Genomic DNA, 14,442 nt, shown 5'->3' with positions numbered 1-14,442 from the left:
CAGGAGGGCAAAATGCGTACATGAGATAGATCTGACAAATAGAATTAAGGAGAATGCAAAGGGTTTAACAAATATATTAAGGAAAAAAGGGTAACTAGGGAGAGGATAGGGCCCCACAAAGATCAGCAAGGCTACCCTTGTGTGGAGCCAAAGAAAATGGCAGAGATATTAAATGAATATTTTGCATCAGTATTTACTGTAGAAAAGGATATGGAAGATATAGACTATACGGAAATCGATGGTGACATCTTTCAAAATGTCCAGATTACAGAGGAGGAAGTGCTGGATGTCTACAAACGGTTAAAGGTGATTAAATCCCCAGGACCTGATCAGGTGTACCCGAGAAATCTGTGAGAAGCTAGAGAAGTGATTGCTGGGCCTCTTGCTGAAATATCTGTATCCTCGATAATCACAGGTGAGGTGCCGGAAGACTGGAGGTTGGCAAACGTGGTGCCACTGTTTAACAAGGGTGGTAAGGACAAGCCAGGGAACTATAGACCAGTGAGCCTGAACTCAGTGGTGGGCAAGTTGTTGGAGGGAATCCTGAGGGACAAGATGCACATGTATTTGCAAAGGCAAGGACTGGCTTGGCTTTGTGCGTGGGAAATCATCTAGAATCCGGAATTCCTGATGAAGGGCTTGTGCCCGAAACGTCAAATTTCCTGTTCCTTGGATGCTGCCTGACCTGCTGCGCTTTAACCAGCAACACATTTTCAGTATGGGAAATCATGTCTCATAAACTTGATTGAGTTTTTTGAAGAAGTAACAAAGAATATTGAGGAGGGCAGAGTGATAGATGTGATCTATGTAGACTTCAGTGAGGCATTCAACAAGGTTCCCTATGGGAGACTGATTAGCAAGGTTAGATCTCCTGGAATACAGGGAAAACTAGCCATTTGGATACAGAACTGGCTCGAAGGTAGAAGACAGAGAGTGGTGGTGGGGGTTGTTTTTTAGGACTGGAGGCCTGTGACCAGTGGAGTGCCACAAGGGTTGGTGCTGGGTCCTCTACTTTTGTCATTTACATAAATGATTTGGATGCGAGCATAAGAGGTACAGTTAGTAAGTTTGCAAATGACACCAAAATTGGAGGTCTAGTGTTCAGCGAAGAGGGTTACAACAGGATCTGGACCAGACGGGACAATGGGCTAACTGGCAGATGGAGTTCAATTCAGATAAATGCATGTGCTGCATTTTGAGAAACCAAGTTTGAGCAGGACTTATTCACGTAATGGTAAGGTCCTACGGAGTGTTGCTGACCAAAGAGACCTTGGAGTGCAGGTTCATAGCTCCTTGAAAGTAGAGTCGCAGGTAAATAGGATAGTGAAGGTGGCATTTGGTATGCTTTTCTTTATTGGTCAGAGTATTCAGTACAGGAGATGGAAGATCATATTGCGGCTGTACAGGACATTGGTTAGGGCACTGTTGGCATATTTTATGCAACTCCAGTCTCCTTCCTATCGGAAGAATTGTTGTGAAATTTGAAAGGGTTCAGAAAAGATTTATAAGGATGTTGCCAGGGTTGGAGGATTTGAGCTACAGGGAGAGGCTGAACAGGCTGGGGTGGTTTTCCCTGGAGCATCGGAGGCTGAGGGGTGACCTTACAGAGGGTTACAAAATTATGAGGGCATGGATAGGATAGGATAAAGAGACAAAGTCTTTTCTCTGGGGTCAGGGAGACAAGAACTCGAAAGCATAGGTTTAGTGTAAGAGGGCAAAGATATAAAAGAGACCTAAGGGGCAGCTTTTTCACACAGAGATATGGAACGAGCTGCCAGAGGATGTGGTGGAGGCTGGTACAATTGCAACATTTAAGAGGCATTTGGATGGGTATATGATTAGAAGGGTTTGGAGGGATATGGGCCGGGTGCTGGCAGGTGCGACTAGACTGGGTTGGGATAACTGGTCGGCATGGACGGGTTGGACCGAAGGGTCTGTTTCCATGCCGTACGTGTCTATGACTGTATCACTCATGGAGGTTATAGAAATAAACTGTATGGTTGCGTCTGGAGGAGATTAAAGGTATAAAGGTTTGTAGTTACTGAAGGAAATTACATCAATTGGGACCAGCAGAGTTCACAGAGACTGAGTGCGTTTCAGAGACAGGAAGAGCTCATAGTCATCATTAGAAATGCAGAAACTAATTTATGAGAGAAGCAGGGTCACTCTGCTTTGTGCCCAGAGATAAGGAGGAGTCTAACAGCTGGAGGAGGTTACTAAGGTACAGAGCTTTTTTGTTGTCATGACGGGGAAGGTTACTGAGATCATGAAAGCAGTAGGAGTTCAAAAAAGTCACAAAGACAGGGAGGTTTTTCAGGTCTGGAAAGGACTACACTGACAGGGATGGCTTAAGGAACTGAGGAGTTGTTTTTCTTCAGTTAAGGAGAGATGTGACAGAACCAAGGATTAAAGGCAAAGGCAGAAACTTGGAGAGTTTTACTGATATGAGGAGCTTACAGGGATAAGCAGGATTGTAGGGGCTGATAGAGATAGGGGAAGTGGTATCAATGAAACAGACAGTGGAGAAAATGACAGACATAGGGAGGGTTCTGTGGAACAGATGAATTTACAGAGAAGGTGGTGATAATGAAGCCTGAGATTTTTCTCATGTTCCTTGCCCAGCATTGTTCCTACATCATGCCCTCAGGGACTGAATTAATGCCCATGAACCCCTCCCTGTGCTGTTTACTGTGAGTGATCTTACCGGCTGCAGGATTTACTGAAGGATCCAGATCTCACTCTCCATCTCTCTCTGGCTGACCAACCGTCTTCAATGTGGTGATGGACGAGACAGGAATTGGGAATTCTGTTGAGTCAGGGACATCAGGAATACCTACAGGAGACAGAGAAGTAGACAGAATGGGAAATTAGACTAATGCAATGAAGGTTACCCATGGAGAATGTCACTGAGTCCCACAGAGATCTGGAAAATCCCAGTCTGCATCTATGGACTGTGCAGTTGCTTCCCTCTGGAGTGGAGAATGCTGTTGGCTCAGGATCTGGAGTAACTGCAAGAGTGAGAGACACTGACCGAGGCAGCAATTAGACCCACACAGTGAGGGATATCACATGGAGAGAGACTGAGTGATATCAGCAGAGTGCTGGAAGGTGTCAGGATCACACAATGCTATCATTAGAAGTGATTCTGACCAGTGAGCACTGCTCCCAGTACTCAGGGAGGACAGAGCTATTTTATTGGGATAGGCTCCTCTGGTACCAGGATTATGCAGTGTGCTATAAACGGACACAGATGAGGAGGGGGACAGGTCTGAGGTGAATGGAAATTCCCAAGACCAAAGAGAAAGGTTGAAATATTGGAACACCATGGAGATGTGGATGAAGACCAAAAGAAAGAAACAGTAAAGGACGGAGTTTAATTAAAATACGACATTATCAAACAGATTTGTGACAGGAAATTATTGGTTAAAATAAAGTAAATGCCATTTCCGCCCCTCAGCATTCCTCATACACCACAAGTGACATCACTTCCGCCCCTCACATCATCGCTGATGTCACACACTCAATGACTTCCGCGCCCCCCACTGCCGTGTTTGCCAACACTTCTGTCCCCACCAACACCACTCACCTGCATTCTGCTGACACCACCCCCAGGTCCCACTGTCACCATCCCTGCCCCCAGAACCCTGAAAGGAGCAACACCTCTGCTCATGACTCCATCCCCATCCCCCCTAACACAACAACCACTCCAGTTACAGGCTCCGTCCCCTCCCCCAGCTCCACACCTACGCCTGGTCCCAGCTCCCAGTCCTGCCGAGTTTTCACCATCCCCCTGACCTCCCCCTCACTGACGACGAATGATCAGTCCTCAGCAAAGGCCTCACCTTTATTCCCCTCCGTCCAAACATCAATTAATTTAATATACGCCGTGACATCGAACACTTCTCCCACCGCCTCCGCCTCAGAGCTTATTTTGATAATGAAAACTCCCGCCTATTTTCTGAGAACCCCTTTTCCGGCCTCCAACACACTCCATCCACCTGGACACCCCAAGCTGGCTTATTACCTGCCTTCGATCTCTTCATTTCCAACTTTCACCGAGACATTAACCGCCTCAACCTATCTACCCCCTCACCCACTCCAACCTCTCACCCTCACAACGTGCAGCCCTCCACTCCCTCTGCTCCAATCCCGACCTAACCATCAAACCAGCAGATAAAGGGGGTGCAGTGGGAGTCTGGCGCACTGACCTCTACACCACTGAAGCCATGATGCCAAGTCAAAGACACCTCCTCCGACCACCCCCTTTACCATGACCCACCTCCCATTACCAAACCGTCATCTCCCAGAGCATACAGAACCTCATCACCTCAGGAGGAGATCTCCCACCCACAGCTTCCAACCTGATTGTCCGGGATCCCCCACTGCCCGGTTCGACCTCCTTCCCACGATCCACAAGCCTGACCACCCTGGCCGACCCATTGTCTCAGCATGCTCCTACCCGACCGAACTCATGTCTACCTACCTCGACATTGTCCTATCCTCCAGTCCAGGAACTGTCCACATTCGTTCGCGACACCACCCACACCCTCCACTCCTCCAAGACTTCCGTTTCCCTGGCCCCCAACGCCTCATCTTCACAGTGGATATCCAATCCCTCTACATCTCCAACCACCATGACCAGGACCTCCAAAGCCCTCCGTTTCTTCATCTCCCGAAGTCCACAACAGTACCCTTCCACCGATACTCTCATTCGTTTGGCTGAACTGGTCCTCACCCTTAACAATGTTTCCTTCAAATCCTCCCACTTCCTCCAGACCAAAGGGGTAACCATGGGCACCCGCATGGGCCCCAGCTATGCCTGTCTCTTTGTTGGCTACGTAGAACAGTCCGTCTCCTGGAGTTACAATGGCAACATTTCCCACGTCTTCCTCCGCAACTTTGATGACTGCATTGGCGCCACCTCGTGCTCCCGCGAGGAGGTTGAGCAATTCATCAACTTCACCAATACATTCCACCCTGACCTTAAATTTACCTGGACCATCTCTGATACCTCCTTCCCCTTCCTGGCACTCTCCATCCCCTTATGAGAACTGACTTGACACCGACATTTTTTACAAACCTACCGACTCCCACAGATGCCTAGATTACATATCTTCCCACCCCACCGCCTGCAAAATTCCCAACCCCTATTCCCAATTCCTCCATCTCCGCCGTACCTGCTCCCATGTGGGCCAGTTCCACCACAGAACACACCAGATAGCCTCCTTCTTTAGAGATCGGAATTTCCCTTCCCACATGGTAAAAGATGCCCTCCAATGCATCTCGTCCACATCCCGCACCTCCGCCTTCAAACCCCATCCCTCCAACCGTAACAAGGACAGAATGCCCCTGGTGCTCACCTTCCACCCTACCTACCTTCGCATAAACCAAATCCTCCGCCGCCATTTCCGCCACCTCCAAACGGACCCCACCACCAGTGATATATTTCCCTCCCCAATCCTCTCCACTTTATGCAAAGACCATTCCCTCATTGACTACGTGGTTAGTTCCACGCCCCCCAAAACCCACCCTTCCTTCCTGGTACCTTCTCCTGCCACCGCAGGAACTGTAAAACCTGTGCCCACACTTCCTCTCTCACCTCTTTCCAAGGCCCCAAAAGGAGCCTTCCACATCCATCAAAGTTTTACCTGCACATCCACCAATATCATTTATTGTATCCGCTGCTCCCGATGCGGTCTCCTCTACATTGGGGAGACTGGACACCTCCTAGCAGAGCGCTTTAGGGAACATCTCTGGTACACCCATTCCAATCAACCCCACCACCCTGTGGCTCAACATTTCAACTCCCCCTCCCACTCTCCGAGGACATGCAGGTCCTGTGCCTCCTTCACCGCCGCTCCCTCACCACCCAACGCCTGGAGGAAGAACGCTTCACCTTCCGCCACGGAACACTTCAACCCCAGGGCATCAATATGGACTTCACCAGTTTCCTGATTTCCCCTTCCCCATCTCACCCCACCTCCAGCCTTCCAGCTCAGCACCGCCCTCATGACCTGTCCTAATGGCTTATTTCCCTTCCCACCTATCCACTCCATCCTCATCTCTGACCTATCACCCCCATCCTCACTCACATTCACCCACTGTACTCATTGCTACCTTCCCCCATCCTCCACTCTGACCTATCACCTTCTTCTGCACCCCATTCACCTATTGTAACACCCTCTCATTTATCTCCCCACTCTGCAGGCACCCTGCCTCTGTTCCTGATGAAGGGCTTTTCAAATACATTTCAAATATGTGGAGGGGCTATTGGGAAGAGAGGAGGTTACAGAGATAGGATCTGTTACAGGAATTAAAAATTATTGAAGACACTGGACCACAAGACATGCCATAGATACACTGTTGCAGAGTAGTGAGTTTTAATATAACAGAACTTATGTTGGGGCGGTGATTGAGCCTGGGAGTGGTGTGTGTGTGTGTGTACTGTGCTCCCCTCCAACACTGTGTCTATGTCATGTTGTGTTAACAGATGTTTGGAGTCCTCTCATTGTTCTTTGCTCTGTGCACTGTGGGTGACCTTACCTCGCTACAGGATTTATTGAAGGCTCCAGATCTCCCTGCCCTTTGTCTCTCTCTGGCAGACCAACTGCGTGCAATGTGGTGATGGACGATCCACCCAGCAGCTGGGAAGGCTATTGAGGCAGGACTTTCCTGAGTATCTACAGGAGACAGAGAAATGGACAGAATGGGAAATTAAACAGATGCAGTGAGGGTTACACATGGAGAATGGCACGAAGTCCCACAGAGATCTGGAAAATGGAGCGATATGAAGTAATAGTCCCAGATTGCTGGAAGATGCCAGGATCACACAGCCATGTTGGAAGAATGGGTTTAGCTTCATGATGCCCTTGTATCAGTGCTTAGGAATGAGCACCCAGTGAGAAGGTGAAGTGATGGCCTAGTGGTATTACTGTGAGAGAATGTATCCAAAACCTCAGCTAATGTTCAGGGGAGGCAGGATTGAATCCCACCATCTGAAAAGGAGACATTTGAAATCAATAATTTGAAAATTAATTATTAACAATCCACAATTAAGTATGAAACCATTACTGATGTATAACAAACCCAAACCCTTGTCCTTTCGAGAAGGACATCTGCCCATCCTGACGTGGTCTGCACGACATACCCACAGCAAAGTGTTTGCCTCTCACTGACCCTCTGAAATGGCCGAGCAAGTTACTCAGTTCAAGGGCTTCTAGGGTTGGGCAAGAAAGGCTGGTCAGCCAGAGAAACCCACATCCCACAGCTGATTTATAAAAAATAGCTATTAGGATGGTCCCCCTGGAACTGTGCTGGGACCTGTGTCCTAGCCAGTCATATCGGTAGGTTTATGGACAGGGCATTAAACTGACAGAGAGGATGCAGGTGAAAGGAGCTTTCCAAATACAAAGGGAAAAGGTGAAGTATGGGAGCAGTATGGGAATGTGGCTGAAGACAAGCAGAAAGGAACAGGATGGGACAGAGTTTTACTAAAATTGTACATCAGCAAATAGATTTGTGACAGAAAATTGTGGAAGACAGTATATCATTTTTTTTAATGGACAACGTTACTGCAATAAGGTCGATGGATTAGTGACACAGAGATAGAAGAGATTTAGACACCAGGGAGACATGGATAAAGGGTGAACAAAAATATTCAGTGGTTCGTAATCTCGTGAAAACTCAGGCAAAATGGGCAACGTTAACAATAATGGATAACAAAGGCATTACAGAGAAAGCATTTGGCATCAGATCATGAAGTAGAGTCAGTCTGAATGTAAATTCTGGCTACTACTTGCAGAGGACACAAGCAGCAGAACAGTTTTAGCCACCAAACAGTATTTCGTTGCTCATCACTGCATTAAACAGGAAATCATTGGAATTTTTTAACAAAGGCATTGTGATCATTTTGGAAATCTTCAATATTTGTATAATCTGGGACAATCACACTGACAACATTGACATTGAAAGAGGAGTACGGTTATTTTCTTTTCAGTGTTTCTTTGAAAAACACATTGTGCAACTGTTAAGGGACATAACTATCGCAGAGCGACCATGTAATGAAACTTAGTGAATGAGTAATGTCACCTGCAGAGATCCTTCAGGAAATTGTGATAAAGTGCAGTTTAAAGAAATATAAAGTTTTAAAGTGAATCACGAAAAGGACAAGCTACAACTAGAAACAAAAATAGCCAATGACATGAGTTTGAGAGGAGAACTGACCAAGGTAAACAAGCTAAACAGACTGAAATATGTGCCTGTAAATGAACAGTGGAAAACATTTGAAGGGACAATGCAAAACACTCAACAAAAGGACATTCAATTGAAACAGTAAAAACCTCAGCAAGAAATTCCCACTGATCCCTCACTCAGGACAAAATGGATCATACTAGATTATGAGGCTGAGAAGATCACCAAAAAGTACTTCAAATCCTGAAGTGAGAGAGTGTTTTAGGAGTAAATGTTAATGGATTGCAAAGGGTCTGCTCGCAGGAGGAGGGCTGTGGGAAGGGGAACATTGACACGATACGAACAGGGAGAGGTGAAGGTGCTGGAGATGGTGAGAGTGTTACAGAGAGTGGTCAGGGTGTTACAAAGCCAGTCTGAATTGCTGCAGCTGGAGGGGTTTGCAGAGATAGGGAGGGACATAGGTATTTTTATTTATTCATTCATGGAATGTGAGTGTCACTGCCTGGAACAACGTTCTTTGACCCCACTGCTAATTACCCAGAGGGCAGCTCAGAGTCAGCCATATTGCTGTGGGTCTGGAGTCCAATGTTAGCCAGACCAGGTTAGAATATTTGATGTCCTTCCCTAAAGGAGGTCAGTGAATCAGATGTGTTATTCCCACTGATCAACGATGCTTTTATAGTGGCCTGATTAATGTCTTGTACAGATACAACATGACGTCCCAACTATTACTCTTAATGCTCTGCGCAATGAAGGTAGACATCCCAAACGCCTGCTTCACCAGCCTGCCTCCCTGTGACACCACATTCAAAGAACTGTGTACCTGCATCCCTGGGTCACTGACTGACAACACTACCCAGGGCCCGAACATTAACTGTACAAGTCCCACCCTGGTTTGTTTCACAAAAATGGAACACTTCATATCTATCTAATTAAACTCCATCTGCTATTCTTCAGCCCACTCTCCCAGCAGTACTGTTCATCCTGTTGTATCACAGATAACCTTCTTCACTGTCCACTTTATCACCAATTTCAGTGTCACCCAAAACAATTACTTACAAGGAAACCAATATTCCCATCCAAACCATTTATCCAAATGACAAACAACAGGGGACCCACTTCCCCGCTGGTCACATGTCTCCAGTCAGAAAAACAACATGTCTCCCATCACCCTCTGTCAACTACCATCAAGCAAATTTTGTATTCAGTTCACTAGCTCCTCCTGAATGCCATATCCTTTTACACTGATCTGATCTTATCACCCAGTTTATCAGACAGAACATAGAACACAGATCAGTTCAGCCCAAGACCCTTCGGCCATGATTTCATGCCAATATTTTATCCAACTGTAAGATCAAAGTCAGCTACATTCCCTTCATTTTACTATTATCCATGTGTCTGTCCAAGAGTCTATTAAATGTCCCATATGTGTCTAATTTTACTACCACCATTGGCAGTCCATCCAACCACCTACCATTCTCTATCCTCTTATCCATCCTCCAATCACCTTAAAATTATGTCGCCCTGTAATAGCCATTTATTCCACCAGAGAAAAAGTCTCTGACTATTCACTCTCTCTGGGCCTCTTATCATCTTATTCACCTCCACAAAGTCGCCCCGCCCCCTTCTTCACTCCAATGAATAAAGTCTTAGCTCCCTCAATTTTTCTTCATAAGAAATTCCCTCCATTCCAGGCAGCATCCTGGTAAATCTCCTGTGTACGGTCTCTAAAACTTGCACAGCCTTCCTGTAAACAGGGGACCAGAACTGAACACAATATTCCAAGTGTGCTCTCACCAGGATGCTAAGGAATGTCAACACAACGTATGCCTTGTTAACAACCCTACCAACGTGCGTGGCGATTTTGAGGCATTTATGAACACGGACCCCATGATCTCTCTGTTCTTCCACACTGCCAAGTATTCTTTCACCCTGTATTCTGTATTCTGTATTCAAATTCAACCTTCCAGAATGAATCACTTCATACTTTTCCAGATTTAACTCCATCTGCCACTTCCAGCCCAGCTCTGTGTCCTGTCAATGTCCCATTGCAACCTACAACAGCCCTCCACATTCCCCACCACTCCACTAACCTTCATGTTATTGGCAAACTTACTAACCCACTCTCCAACATCCACATCCAAGTCATTTATAAAAATCACAAAGAGCAGAGTCCCAGAGCAGATTGTTACAGAACACCTCTGGTCACTGAGCTCCAGGCACAATACTGTCCATCTGCTGCCATACTCTGTCTTCTCTGGGTCATCCAATCCTGTATCCAGACAGACAGATTTCCCCTGTATCCCAATTTTCCTCCTTTTCTGAATGAGCCATGAACATATTCTGCATATCCTCAAAGAATTCAATAAGGTTTGTGAGGCATGACCTGCCCCACACAAACCCATACTGACTGTCTCTAATTTAACTATGGTTTTCCAAGTAGTCATAAATCCTGTCTTTAGAGTCCTCGTCAATAATCTGCACACCACAGACATTAGAGTAAATCTGTAATTCCCAGAATTCTACCTCCGTAACATAGCCCGGACTCTACAAATCTTCCCTCCCCTGCCATGTTCCCCAGAAGGGCACTGGAGGGTGGTGGGGGTTACAGAGGTAGGGAGGGATATCAGGACAGGATAATTTTGCAGACATTAGGAGTGCCAAAAGGAGGATACAGTAATTGTGAGGTTACATGGTGATGAAGGTAGTTGAGGAGGGAGGGAGGATTGTAGAGGTTTCACAGTTTAGGTATTTTGTTCGGGCTGCAAGTGGTTACTGAGTTGGGGAGGGTGTAAGCACTGGTGGGTATTACAGAAACATGTGGTTTTGGTTGCAATGCAGGAAGTGGGTGCAGGAAGCTGGAGAGTATGGGGTCGGACCGAGGTTACACAAATGGGAAGAGTTGTCAGTAGTGGAGGTGTTTACAGAGACAGCAATGGTCTGATCTGGAGCAAAGGACCCGATTGGGAGGGATATGGGGACTGGAGGTGGTTTCACAGGGAGGGAGGACCATAGGCCCACAGGAGGTTACAGAAATGTGGAGAGCTGTAGGGCTGACAGGTGTTCATGGAGTTGGGAATGTTGGGAGGGATAGAGAAGTTTACAGGGATAAGGATGATTATAGGACAGGGCTGGACTACACAGACAGGGACTGTTTTAGGGAGCTGAGCAGATTACAAAGATAAAGGGGTTTGTATCGACTGGAGGAACAAACAGAGATATGCAGGGTAGTCGTGACTGAAGATGTTTATAGACATAGGAAGGCTTAGGTTCTGGGGGTTACAGAGGCTGTGGAATCTGGATTTCTTTTCAGAGACTGGGAAAACAATTTTGGTCAGAAACAGATTCACAGATAAGGGAGCATAGCACAAACAAGAGGAAGGTGATGTTTAAACAGATAGTGGTGTAAGGGCTGGACACGGTTATGGAGATGGGTAGATGGTGGAGACACAGAAGAAGCCTACATTGACATGGGGGTGATAGTGACTGGACGGTGTTAAATAGATAGTGGGTTTTGTAGGGACTGGATTGGGAGAGGCACAGGCATGGAGTGAGTTCAACAGATCAGGAATACTGCAGAGACCTGAGAGGATGACACTGGTAGGGATGGTGGTCGGGTCTCCACAGACTGTTGGTGTTTAGGGAATGGAAGGGAATGGAAGAGATTTGGTAGATAGGGAGGGATGCAAGAGCTGCAGGAGCTTATGGAGAGTCGAAGAGTTGGAGCAATTTGCAGAGGTAGGTTTCTCAGACAGGAGTAGGTTATAGATAGTGAGGGTCGTGTGGTCTGAGTAAGTTAAAGAGAGGGGAGTTTTCGGGTCTGGAAGATATTACACTGACAGGAACAGTTGAAGAGACTGAAGCAAAAAAGCCTGGCGAAGGTTACACAGATATGGAAGTGAGTAGGGACTGAAGGTGAATACACAAACATGGAGGTTGTATTGTTAGATGGAGCTTAGAGGGATATGGACTGGTGTAGGGATTTACACAGATAGAGAAGGTTGTGTTCTTGGAGAAGGTTACAATGATACAGACAGTGTGAGGGAGTGTTTAATGGACTTACAGAGGAGCTCAGAGGGATTGAATTCTGGGGATTGGAGGAGATTACAGACACAGAGATGGCTGTCGGTTTGAAAAGAGCTTCTCCAGATCCTCGGTGGCGTAAAGCTGGAGGGAGGTTATAACAGTGAGTGTTGCCAAGACTTAATAACTTCACTGATATAGAGCAGGTCTCAGCACGTAACTGTCAAAGGGAAATTGCGACAGTCCAGATGAGTTTTCAGAGATACAAATGTTTTTTGGGAGTTTCAATAGGGAGCAATGATTGGGAGTGCTGTACCAATTGGTAATAGTTATAGGGAGGGTTCTAAAAGCAGGAAGAGGTGACAGACATATCGGTCTTTGCAAGGACTGGAGAAGCTTACATAGGCAAGGAGTGTTTTAGCGACTGGAGGAGATTACATTGTTAAGGAGAATATTGGGGATAAGGCAAGGTGTAAGAGACAGGGATGGTTGACAGGGCTGGACAATAACCTGAATAGAATCGCCATAGTGGGGAATCAGGCCATTCGGCCCAACCAGTCCATTCCAAATCTCTGAAGAGCATCCTACCCAGACCCACCCCTCTATCTGTCCATTAAACACTGCATTTCTCATGGTGAACTTAAACCACACATTCCTGAATACCACAGTCAATTTATGATGGCCAGTTCACTGATGGTGCAAATATTGGACACACACAGCAAGGGAGCGACACGCAAACACACACAGGGAGGGAGATACCCGCAGGCACACAGCGAGGGAGGGACACACACACATACAGCGAGGGAGGTACACGGACACACACAGCGAGGGGGGGATCATGCATCCGCGCACACACACATAGACAAAGCGAGGGAAGGACACTCACACATAGTGAGGGGTGGACATGCAGACACACACACACACGAGTGCGGGACACGCACACAGCGAGGGAGGGACAAGCACATACAGCGAGGGAGGGACACGCACACATACAGGAGGGAGGGACATGCACATACAGTGAGGGAGGAACACGCACACATACAGGAGGGAGGGACATGCACATACAGCGAGGGAGGGACACGGGCACACACCGAGGGAGGGACAAACACATACACAGCTAGGGAGGGGGACACGCACAGATATGCAGCGAAGGGACACACACACACATGCACGGGAGGGACACGCACACACAGCGAGGGAGGGACACACACAACACGGGGAAGGGACACGCACACACAACATGGGGAAGGGACACGCACACACACAGCGAGGGAAGGACACGCACAGACACGCAGCGAAGGGGGACTGACACACACACACACACACACACACACACACACACACACACAGAGGGAGGAAGGGACACGGACACACACAGCGAAGGGGGGAACATGCATCCGCACACACACACACAGACACAGCGAGGGAAGGACACACACACAGTGAGGGGAGGACATGCACACACACATACACACACACACACACACACACACAGCGAGGGGGGAACACGCACAAACACACACAGCGAGGGGGGGACACACACAGCGAGGGAAGGGGGCACACACACACACAGCGAGGGGGCGCGCAAACAGCAAGGGAGGGGGACACGCACACAGCAAGGGAGGGGGACACACACAGCGAGGGAGGGGTTGCGCACACAGCGAGGGAGGGGGACACACACACACGCACACACACACACACAGTGAGGGACGGACACACACACACACACACACACACACACAGAGCGAGGGAGGGGGACACGCACACACACAGCAGGGGGTGACACACACAGCGAGGGAGGGACACACGCAGCGAGGTGGGACACACAGCGAAGGTGGGGGACACACACACAGCGAGGTAGGGACACACACACACACACGCGAGGGGGTGGAGATACACACACATCGAGGGAGGGGACACGCACACAACGAGGGAGGGGGACGCGCACACACACACACACACGCACAGTGAGGGAGCGGGACACACACAGAGCAAGGGAGGGGGGACACACTCACGTGAGGGACGGACATGCACACATACGCAATGAGGGAGGGGGACACGCACACACAGCAGGGGGGACACACACACAGCGAGGGAGGGGGACACACACACAGCGAGGGAGGGGGACACACAAAAACACAGCGAGGGAGGGGGTCACACACAGTGAGGGAGGGGGTGCGCACACAGCGAGGGAGGGTCACACACACACAACGAGGGAGGGGGACACAC

General features: G+C 48.1%; 1 long non-coding RNA gene across 1 annotated transcript in view; it reads right to left on the bottom strand.

Moving 5' to 3' along the window:
• Positions 1–2,751: 2,751 nt before the first annotated feature.
• Positions 2,752–14,442, bottom strand: part of LOC132811602 (uncharacterized) — a 28,727-nt gene continuing 17,036 nt past the window's right edge. The window contains exon 3 of the long non-coding RNA XR_009643300.1: positions 2,752–2,806. This is a non-coding gene — a long non-coding RNA (uncharacterized LOC132811602). The remainder of the gene's footprint in view (positions 2,807–14,442) is intronic.

The sequence above is a fragment of the Hemiscyllium ocellatum genome, unplaced genomic scaffold, assembly GCF_020745735.1.
Source record: "Hemiscyllium ocellatum isolate sHemOce1 unplaced genomic scaffold, sHemOce1.pat.X.cur. scaffold_223_pat_ctg1, whole genome shotgun sequence".
Classification (NCBI taxonomy): domain Eukaryota; kingdom Metazoa; phylum Chordata; class Chondrichthyes; order Orectolobiformes; family Hemiscylliidae; genus Hemiscyllium; species Hemiscyllium ocellatum.
The sequence above is the reverse complement of the archived record's forward strand: the minus strand, read 5'-3'. Positions and strand labels throughout refer to the sequence as shown.